The sequence below is a fragment of the Neovison vison genome, chromosome 12 (genome assembly GCF_020171115.1).
Source record: "Neovison vison isolate M4711 chromosome 12, ASM_NN_V1, whole genome shotgun sequence".
Taxonomy (NCBI): domain Eukaryota; kingdom Metazoa; phylum Chordata; class Mammalia; order Carnivora; family Mustelidae; genus Neogale; species Neogale vison.
The window spans coordinates 40,469,850-40,482,103 of NC_058102.1; the positions used below are offsets into that span (position 1 = coordinate 40,469,850).

Genomic DNA, 12,254 nt, shown 5'->3' on the forward strand with positions numbered 1-12,254 from the left:
CTATATGTAAGTGACCATTCTCAATCTTCTCTCATATAAATTTGGTTATATTTTTTCTCAATATATAAGTTTTTATTTATTTTTTATTTTGAAAGATTTTATTTATTTATTTGACAGAGAGAGAAAGGGAGAGCCCAAGCAGGGGGTAGTGGCAGCAGAGGGAGAGAGAGAAGCAAGCTTTCCTCTGAGTGAGGAGCCTAATGTGGGGCTAGATCCCAGGACCCTGGGGTCATGACCTGAGCCAAAGGCAGACACATAACCAGCTGAGCCACCCAGGCACACCAATAAATAACCTTTTTTAAAAAATCAGTGAATCATGTTATATATACTATTTTTCCACCAAGTAATTTATCATCTATTATTCTTTAAATGGTCATGTTTTCACAGCCATTATCATAAAGATACACATATACTGAAGGCAAAATAGGACAATTCATATTAATGATATAATTCACCTGTGAAATAAAGAATCAAATACCATCATTGTCTCTTAACCATTTCTATACACATCTTTCACTACATTCAGATTGTAATTAAATAGCATTGTTTAATAAGGATTTTTTTTCAATTTTGCTGCCTTTTTTTGACCCAAACATTTTTTACTGCTTTTACAATATGTTATTAGTGACTACAATAATAAGTACCTAAGAAGGTAAGCTCACATAGCAGTCTAGAACTTGACCTTCTTAGGAAATGCTAAAGCTGACCTTGAAATAAACTTTAAGAAATTCTTTAATTTACTATTTTAAATTATTATTTTATTATGTTTTACAAACAGAACTTTTCTCCTTTTATCTGTAAAATCTTTGGATATTTTTTATTTAAATTTTCCATAGAAAAGACATACAGTTATGTAATTTTTGCTCAGAAGGCTGACTTACTTTACTTTTGGTGTTTATATTTTAAATAAGCATATAAATACATCCTCATCTTTCTTGATTGTTTATTGCCACTTATCATCAAATCACCTATTATGATTGGAATGATGATAATATCTACTTTGCTGTTGTCTTAATAATTTAATGTTCCTTTAAATTTACTGGATTATGATATATTTAGCAGGTTCATTCTTATACTTCAATCATTCTTTAATTTTTTTAATTTCTGAATTATTGTCTAAAGTTAATATTTTTTTAAATAAAGTGTTATAAATGGAAAATTATGGATGCAAGTGAATCACAAACCTGGAACTATTTGACACTTCTACTGAGAAAATAGAACAAGGAATACAACATGTAACCAAAAGATCTGATCTACAGTAGTTGCAGCTAGATAAATAGATATTTGAGAGTCAAATTTTTTTTAAGTAGTTAAAAGCAAAAATTAAGCTAGTTCATAAGGTAATAAATAAAATCTTCAAAAGAGATTTTCAATGTGATCCTCTTATATTTCTAACTTCAACAAGAAATTGTCACAGTGCATCTCTGCTATGTATTAGCATATTTTTGTTTAAGCTAATAGGCCCTGTTCACATTGATGCAACTGTACCATGGAATTCCATGGTACCACAAAAGTACTCACTGTTAAAAAGTATTTGTGAGATTGGCTGACACAGTAAAGTAGGATTCTACTGACTTTCCATATGAGCATGTATTAAAATACTTTTACAGACTAAATGCATTAAAAAAACATTTTTTGTTCAAATATTTAGAGAAAATTGCCATGGAACTGAAATGTGTTTTGTTTATCCTGCAGAAACTTACAGTATCCTAGGGGAAAGTCACTGTCATGCTTCTGTGAATGTCATCTGGAAGGTACTCTACCTTGAGAAGCATGACTTCAGGTGCTCTGAAATACACCACTGGTTTAAGCCAGGTCACCAGAGAACTGGCTGCATTAAATAGATTTCCTTGGTCTTCTTTATTCAAACTGTGCTTCAGTATGATGTTTTCACTAAATAAACAAAGAGGTATCTTTTCTGGATATGTTTTAGTTACTACTGTTACTTAATGGAAAACTCATTACTTTAAGAAAGTTCATTGCAAGATACACCTTGAAAATAAGAGAGATGAAATAAAAGGCAAATCTAAAAATAGTGAGTGGGAGGTGTTTGGTGATCAAGAGTAACTTCATTTCTGTACCTCTACTCCCTACCTTACCCTACCCCAACCTTGGTGCATATAATATGAATAAATGAGATGATTGCATGCAACATTAATACATAATGGGTTTTTAATTTACTTTTTTTATTGAATTGTAGTTGGCATATAATATTACATTAGTTTCAATTACACAACATAATAATATAGTCCTTCAATATTTATATACACTATGAAGTGATCACCACAATAAATCTTGCTATCATCGTACAAGTTGTTATAATATTTTTATTTATATTCTCTGTGCTGTATATTACATCCTTCTGCTTTATTTGTTTTATAACTGAAAGTTTGTACCTTTTAATCCCCATAACATTTTATTTTATGTCAGTAGGAAGACTTTAAAAGTAGTGAATGTAAGGCGCAAATATATCAATGAAAAATATCCAATCTTAGTTAACATATCCATTATCTGTAGAAATTATAGTTCTAACAGATAAGAAAGAAAACAAAAATAGAACTCAAAATCGAAGGGCTGAGAAAATATATTAGTTATATCCAACCAGTGGCATAGTCTCACTTCACTGAGGATTGCAGATTCTAATCTGACTTGTAAATTAGGCAATATTAAGTCTTAAATTCTCCATTTTGTGCTACCTGACCAATGTGCTCAGTGGTAAATGGCTATAAGAAAGGGTTTCATTGAAGTAGTCAAGAATGCAAAACAAACAAACAAAATCACCCTGGTTCTGAGCATCTTCAGAATATATCCCTGGATTACATCTCTGGTTGATAAGCAATATCAACAAAGAAAGTAACCTTAAAAAATTTACCTTATTGACACATTCCTAAATTAATTGGAACAAATTAGAAGATTTATCTCTTAGGTGATTCTTTGGGTACATAAAGAAGAAACTTAGTATTTTAAAGTTTATAGTTATAATATGTAAGTATATATGAAATATATAAAGGCATTTAACTTTCCAAGTTTATAAAAGCAATGACATATTAATCAAAATTTTCTTTAAAGTAATTGTTTACAATTCCTAGACTCACAAACAAAAGAACAATATTTATAAACCAAGCCTAAAATCTAAAGGAATATCTAACGTCTTTATAAATAAAATATAAATTTTAAAACCAAAGTTGAGGGGTGCCTAAGAGGCTCAGTGGGTTAAAGCCTCCGCCTTTGGCTCGGGTCATGATCCATCCCAGGGTGCCTGCTCAGCAGGGAGCCTGCTTCCTCCTCTCTCTGCCTGTCTGCCTACTTGTGAACTCTGTCAAATAAATGAATAAATAAATCTTTAAAAAATAATAAATAAATAAATAAATAAACCAAAGTTTAACTCTGAATAATATTTTGAGTCTGCAAAAGCCACTTTGAAGTCATCAAAATTCACATTAACAATATAAAATTTAAAAGTTGATGAAATTATCTTTTTCATAATCATGATTTGCACTATGGGTAAATTGTAACAGATATTATCAAACATAACAGGGGTCTTATTGTCCCTCTGTAGGAAAACAAGTTTTACATGCAATTGATCAGTCAGTAAACTTCACTGGATATGGTATAACTTGTGAAAACTTTCATGATATTAATAATAAGACATATTTGGGGCACCTGGGTGGCTCATTCAATTGTGTCTGACTCTTGATTTCAGCTCAGGTCATGATCTCAGGGTCTTGAGATTGAGCAAAATGTCAGGATCTGCACTCAACAGGGAGTAGAGATTCTCTCTCTCCCTCTCCTTCTGCCCCTCCCCACCTCACTTTCTCATTCTCTCTCTCTCTCATAAAGAAATCTTAAAAATATAATAAGACTTGCTCATTAACATGAAATAAATTTAGTCAATCTACCTTATAACCGGAGTTCAGATATTTTCAATGATACCTTTGCTATCATATTTAAATTTATAATGTTGCATAATATGCATTCAAGTATTTATTTTACTCTGTTGAGATTTGAATATGAATAAACTAGTGAAGAACAAATGTCTGTGAACGGTACAACCCCACAAGATACTTTTCATATTACAGTTTATATAAATAGTGCACCTCAGATTAGCAGCATGGCCACTGATCATCCATAGTCATAGTAATTTTTCCAAAAATGGTACATTTTACAAAAGTTGAAAAGTTACTGAATTAAGTGTTGTTTGCTTCCTATGGCTCATCTGAAGTCTTAATTTGCCATCTAACATGTTTTAACTTACAAGACAATATTTTATTTTTGATCTCCCAGTAGCATGCTGTTGTAACTAGACAGATTTTTTTTTACAGCAAAGTGAATTTTAGATTATCTAATATTGCTTCATAATGTTATGAAAGGAATTATAGGCATTGAAGTAATGCACATTACTCCCACATTTTTCACCTCACTGTGCAGTCAGCCAAATTATATATTTATTAATTTTGTTAAGCTGGCCTCATGAGTCAATAGATTGAATAGAGTCCCTGTTAATTAAGTTTGCTGATGAAATGACTAGAAGCTTGGAGAATAGCTTTGGAATTAAAAATGAGTTTAACCAGCTGGAGGGGATTTATGCATTGGATAAGGATTGGACCAGATGACCTCTGTGGTCTTTTTCAACTCCGGGATTCTATAAAAGACTGAGAAATCAATATAACAGGAATTTATATGGAATGAGTTCAATGTAACAAAATGCTAGATGAAACTAATTCATCAAAAATATATACATTACATATGATTAAAATCAACAATGAATGGTAGCCACAGACATGATTTTAGATTCCAACAGAGAGACAATCTAAACATACGTTAGCAAGTTAGGTTGTTTTAAGCATGATTCTAAGATACATTGCTTGCTACAGATTTTTCTATAGAATATTTTTTTATTATGTGTCAGAGTCCAGCAGGGGCTCAAACAACTTATAGTCTCTATATTAAGGTTAATCAGTAAGGTTACATTTTCCTATAACTAATGGAACTCCTGTAGCTAAATTAAATTTTGACCAATAAAATGTGTATAGAAGTGATATACATCAATTTCAGTCCTTCCTTATAAATTTGTCCTAATATAATCTCACATTCTCTTTTTCTTTCTTTTTTTGGATCACCTATCATAGAGTAACCTCCAAAGCAAATTTGGATGCCTTGAATCAAAAACAGACTCAGATCTAAAAAGATACATATACATATACAATCTTTACTTTTTTATGTTTTTAAAGATTTTATTTATTTATTTGACAGAGAGAGACACAGTGAGAGAGGGAACACAAGCAGGGGGAGCAGGAAAGGGAGAAGCAGGCTCCCCGCTGAGCAGGGAGCTGGATGCAGAGATCAATCCCCGAACCCCGAGATCATGACCCGAGCCAAAGGCAGATGCCCAACTACTGAGCCACCCAGGCACCCCCAAATATATGATTTTTAAATGCACAATTAGAAATAGCTGAAGTCACGAATAGGTATTTAAAAAGAGATATCAAAATATCCAATAAGGATATGAAAAGATATTCAACTTCATTGGTTATCAAGAAAGCACAAGTTAAAACCTCAATGAAATATTAATACCTACTATCAAAATGGTCATGATGTAAGAATAACTTACATAGCCAAGTAGTGGTAAGACTATGAAAGAACAGAAATTCTTATGTACTGATAATAAAAGTATAAATTGAGAAAGAGTTTGGTGATACTGCTACAGTTAATCATACACATAATCTGTAATCTAGCAATCCCACTCCTACTTATTTCCCCAATAGAAATGCATACACAGTTGCACCAAATGACATATAAAGGAATGCTCAAAACAACTTTATTCATAATAGACAAAATGGAAGAAAATATTCATAAACACTAGGATGGATATATAAATTGTGCTATATTCATATAACAGAATGTCATAGAACATCAACAACAACAAAAAGATTCCTTTATTCAAGGCAGATTTATATAACATTGAACAAATAGTCCAAAAACAAAGACCAACAAACATAATAATATTTATATGAAGTTCAAAAATAAGAAAATCAATTAATGGGAATAGAAATAAAACAGTAGTTACTTCCAGTGTGTAAAGGGAAATAGGAGACTTGAAGTGGATTGAAGGAGGTTTCTGGAATGCTCAGAATGTTGCAGGTTTGATTTGGTTTGTAATTCCATCAGTGTTTTCATTATAAAAATTTATGGGAGCTTCAAACCTAAAATTTGTACACTTCAAATTTTAAAAATGTTTAACAAAAAAAGTTAGTCTAATGAGCCTAGATTAAATGTCCCAAATACACATCTGAAACATTAAAACAGTAGAAATGTACAATTTCCTTTCTTAAAGGAGATTCAATCCTTTAAATGCAATCATGTCCAGAGCGAGGCTGAGAGATTAGATGACCTTTCTGGGTCCCTCTTGGCCCTATGATCCTTGATATTTCCTACAATGTGTTGTTTTCTTAAAACCCCCTTTAGTCTTTCCATTTTTCTAGTATTGTATTGTTCAGGACTGAATTTAATACTATAGGGGGTTTCTCACAAGGGCAACATAAGTAGAAAGCCTGTCACCACCCTAATAAGTAATATGATGGAATTGTATCCAGTGGGCAATCTCAAAGGCATGTGTGCAGTCCTGCTACAATTGGATGGATAATGCAAGGTCATACCCTAGTCTCTCTCTGCTCTCACCTCTGGATATTTACCATTATTTCTTCACAAGTTTTCCTTTATGTTGCATGCTTCATACTAGACTTACCCCCCCACCCCTGCCGATATATATAGCCTGTTTTTTCTGGAAGTTCCCCAAGTAAAACATTTACTCTGGAGTAATAAGCTTATAGATTTGAAGACAACTACATTAATTGACACTACAACACTTGTTCCAGACTTTTAAGGTTCTCCAAAGGCTGTCATTTTAGGACTTTCATTCAAACTTTATACCACTGAATGGTTTGGGGCAACTACAGAAAAACAGCATTCCGCTGGTATTGTGCATCTGTGTATATAGCAATCTCTAAATGCAACTAATGGAATCTCAGCGTGAAACCAGAAAGATTTTTCCAAACTCATTACAGTTGCAGGTTACTCTAGTTGAAAAATTGATTTTGCACAGGAAAGTAAAAATCTAACTTCACAGAGTCATCAATCACTGGGAAAACATAACAGAGACCTGGATGCAAAATTTATCCATTCACAATTCTTAGGAAATTTTTATGTCATTCAAATGCAAGCAAAATTTCAATATAATTTTAAAGAGAACGTATATGAATGCAAATATAATATTAATGCATATTTTACAAAAAATTTTAAGTAAAATGTCAATTATTAGGTATTGTAGTCCATAGAAAATTTACAAGAAAATACATAGTAACTAGAATTTATTTTCATTCAAGAACCTCCTACTTGGGACGCCTGGGTGGCGCAGTTGGTTAAACGACTGCCTCCGGCTCAGGGCGTGATCCTGGAGTCCCGGGATCGAGTCCCACATCAGGCTCCCAGCTCCATGGGGAGTCTGCTTCGCTCTCTGACCTTCTCCTCGCTCATTCTCTCTCTCACTGTCTCTCTCTCTCTCAAATAAATAAAATAAAATCTTTAAAAAAAAAAAAAAAGAAAAAAAAAAGAACCTCCTACTTAAGGTAATTAATCCTAAGTGATACCCATCATTTAGCATGCCTAATAGACAACTTAGGTTTTTTTAATTCATTTATTCACTCATTCATTGACTCCCTTAACAATTTTTTTTTCTTTTAAAGATTCAACTGCTTAAAAGGAAGGACAGACATTATAAACCATAATAGTAGCCTCGTGTTTCTAAAAAAGAATTCTGAAATTATTTCTCAATATCCATGGATTTCAAGGATCCCTACTAGAAAAACACTGGTCTAGTTTATTTCAGATCAATAATGATATCCTCATAAAGAGTTTTGCGAATGTGGATTCCTCAACCAGGCCTAAAGTTCTGTCTCCAGCTGCCAAACAGAGTTGTTATGTAAGTCAGAGAAGAATTTTCATTAATTTCCACTTCCTGTATTTATAAAGTTGGTGTTTTGGGTATCTTCCCCTTTAACGTTATACCAAACCTGCGGAAGGCAGCCTCCAAGATGGCTGCCAACATCCCACTTCCTGGTATTCACACCTTTGTGTCCCTTGAGTGTGGGCTAGGCTTAACTGACTTAGAACAGAATGCCGCAAAACTGACTAGAATGTTATTTCTGAGATTGTGCTGTAGAAAAGACCATGGTCTACATTCGGCTGCTTGTTCTCTTTTGCTTTCACACTCATTTGTTCTAAGGGAAGCCATTTGCCACATTGTGAGCTGCCCTATGCAGAGAACACATGGAAAGGAAAAGAAGAAGTTCTCTGGCCAACAAATATTAAGGATCTAAATCCTGCCAACAGCAGTCAAGGAATTCTCCTGCCAACAAGCCATCAAAAAATTAAATCCTGTGAGGAACTGAATCTTACCAACTACATTACTGAGTTTGGAAGTAAATTTTCTCCCACTTGAGCTTTTGGATGAGAACAAAACATATAGCATGATTAAAACATCAAGAGAAATCTTCAGGAGAGGCATTCAGCTAAGCTGTTACTTTCTAGAAACAGAGAAGTTTTAAGATAATAATGGTGTTTTGAGCCACTAAGGTTTGGGGCAGTTTGCTATACAGCAATAGACAATTCAGTTACTTTTTTATATCTCTAGAAAAATAGAATTAACTTATCATATCTTGTGATTAGATTCTGAATTTAAAAATGTTTTGAAAATATTAACAGTTATTAAAATTGGGTTATGAATCTATTGGGGCTTATGACATTCTTTACCTTTGTATGTTTTTAAAAAACACAAAACTTCTTAAAATGCTTTATATAATCTGAAAGAGAATCTACATTTCCACTTCTCTTTTTCTCTTCAGATTAAATATTCTTCCTCTTACATTTTCTTATAGGAATTGTTCCTCATTTTTTTAAATTAGTTTTTTCCACATATTTTAGAGCCTATTGATATAATTAGATACATTTATCCAAAAGCAACCTGACATAAAGAAGAAAGCCTTAAGAGATTTTATTAAATGTAGAATCTGTAGGATAAAAAGATTTCTAACTCACAAGTTCATGCAAAAAGTATGGACTTTATAATAAAGTAAACCTGAGTTTAAAACCATGCAAGAATAGTTATTATTACCAATCTTCAACTTTTAATCTTTAAAACTTCAATGAAACTTGCTTCATTGGCCTATGACAGAGTATTAAGATAACACTAGCTAACATTTGGTGAATAAATATTATGCAGTAAGCAATTATTTTTCTTTCTCTTAAATCTTATATAAAACATAAAAGAGGCAATGAGATAGATTCTGTTATTATTTTTCTACTTATCAATAGGGAAACTAGGCACTGAAATATTGTTAGCTTTCCCAAGGACACACAGATAGTAAGTGATGAAGCTGGGTAATGAACTGAAATTTTAATCACTAAACTATGCTATTAATAAGATAATTATATTATGTATCTAAAACAGTATCTAGCACTGAGAAAGCACCAGCTTAATTTCTTTCTTTTCATCATCCTCATGCAAATATAGATTTGAGAGGCAGTGAGATAACTGTATTTGCCATGTTTCTGTTGACATGTGTTATATAACTATTTCCAAATTTCCAAAGTTTAAAGCAACAAGCATTTATTTCATGCTTACAGGTCTATAGGTTGTCTGGGAATGTTCTCTTTTACACTTAAATTAGATTCAAGAACTTATTTCTCATTCTAGTCCCCCAAATACCCAGGTCAAGTGCTTTTCATTTCAGATCAAAGAATCTCCAAGAAAACTGAGCGAAAGCTTTTAATGTTTCTTGGGGCTTCAACTCAAAACTGGTATATTCTAAATGCACCCTCTTTCCATTGCCAAATGAAGTTACATGGCCAAGCCCAAAGTCAATGGCATAGGAAAATATACTAGGCTCACAATGAATCATGCTAGGGAGGAGAAGAAAGGAAGAATTACAGATAAATAATACAGTTTACCACAGAATTCATGGAAATGTATAAAATATACACTACATAGTTGGATATTTAATGTTTAAATTCTATATATCCTAAAATTCTACACTTTTAGCACAACTTAAAAATTGCTTTCTAAAAACATCAATAATAAATAAAAATTAATTTCTATGCAAAGGGGACTGTCAATAAAATAAAAACACAACCTACTGAATGAAAGAGGATATATGCAAATGATTTATCTGATAAGGGATTGATATTCAAACTAAAGAACTTACACAACTCAACACCAAAAATAATAATTCAATTAAAAAATGGGCAGAGGATCTGAACAGACATTTTTCCAAAGAAGACATCTATATGGCCAACAGACATGTGAAAATATGGTCAACGTCATTCATCACCAGGGAAATGCAAATCAAAACCACAATGAGAGATCACCTTATACTTGTCAGAATGACTAGAATCAAAAGGACAAGAAATTACAAGTGTTTGCAAGGACACGGAAGAAAAGGAACTCTTGTGCACTATTGGTGGGAATGGAAATTGGTACAGCCACTAAGGAAAATAGTATGGAGTTTCTGCTAGAAATTAAGAATAGAATTGCCATGTGATCCAGTAATTCCATTACTGGGTATTTACACAAAGAAAATGTAAACATGAATTTGAAAACATATGTGTGCCCCTATGTTTATTGCAGCATTATTTATAATAACCAAGATATGGAAGCCACCCAAGTGTCCATCTATATATGAATGGATAAAGATGTGGGGTGCTGTGTGTATAACATATTTATTACTAATGTTAAGTGTAATCAGTCAGTCAGAAAAAGCAAATACCATATGATTTCACTCATGTGGAATTTTAAGAAACAAAACAAAACAGATGAACAAACAATCAGAAAAAGAAAGAAAGGCAAAAGAAAATAGCTCTTAAAATTAGAACAAACTGGTGTTTGCCAAAGGGAAAGTGAGTAGGGGGCTGGGTGAAATAGATAAAGGGATTAAGAGTACACTTTTCTTGAGCACTGAGACATATATAGAATTGCTGAATGGTTACACCGTACACCCAAAACTAATATCACTCTACATGTTCATTATCTGTCTACCATCCATCTGTCTGTCTATCTATCTATCTATCATGCTTGTCCTAATTCTTTATTGGTCACCTCTAGGCCTGTGCTCAGCTAGGTGGGCTGTAAGGAAGGGGCCACCGCTCACCTGCTCCCAGCTGGGAGAATGAGAAGGCCTCGCTCTTAGCCTCCCAGTGTTAGGGATTGAAGGGGCAGGTATAGCCTTTCCTGAGCCAGCATGGGGTATCCATGTAAGAGCACAGGTGGGGGTCGAGAGCCCAAGATTTCCACCTGTGAGCCTAGCTGTGTTTGGAGTATTCCTTGCTGTCATCCATAGTGAGCTTTATTGTGTCATTGCCTGGCTTGCATCCAGTAGAACAGATTTCCCCATGCTCATTTGTGGGTTAGAAGTCTTGGACCAGCTGCAGAGCTGTGTCCATGGAACACCCAGAAGCAGATCATTGACAATGATTGGTGAAGTACACACTTGCCATGAATGATAAACAGGCCCCTGGAGGCAATGCCTTCGTCTTCCTTCAGCACACCAGAACCTTGGGACAAGCTTCTGGTTACATTGACAGGCAGGGGCATGTTCAGGGGGTCCAAGCCTCCTTCCTTCTCAGGAGGATCGGGCTTCTTGATCCAAGCCAGGTGGGTGAACTGAGAGTAGTCAGAGAGCCCAGAGCTACCAGCCTAGCTTGCCAAAATCCTCAGCATGTTCTCTGAAAATGATCTCCATGGATCAGACAAGAGGTGATGGTTCAGTAGATAGAAAAAGAGGACCAGAGTATTTACCTCTGTAGTCAGAAAGCTTCACCTCCTTGAAAGTGCCATGCACCACAGAGGTGTCTCAAGGTCTAGGGTGGGCTTTTGCTGTGCATGTTTTCTGAGGCTATGACAAAGCTGCATGAGCAAGGGTGGGATGTGCAGACTGGCAGACTGGGGAACACACATTTTGGTATGCCATTATACTTCAATTAAAAAAAAATTTTTTTAAAGGGAAAAAAATGCTTCCTACCCTACAAGTTATTCTCTTATTAACACTGTATATGTATTAACACAAGCCATCCGTTTCTATTTTTATACCATTTTTTTAAAATAAAGAAAACATGGATCTTGAGTCATTCTCAGGAAACTTTTGCATAACTCCTCAACTTATTGCCTATTGGCTCATAAGTAGTATCTCCAGCAACTGAATTAT

At 33.8% G+C, this 12,254-nt stretch overlaps 1 pseudogene; it reads right to left on the bottom strand.

Annotated features, from left to right (window-relative positions):
- Nucleotides 1-11,352: 11,352 nt before the first annotated feature.
- LOC122890880 overlaps nucleotides 11,353-12,254 on the bottom strand; it is a 62,889-nt pseudogene continuing 61,987 nt past the window's right edge.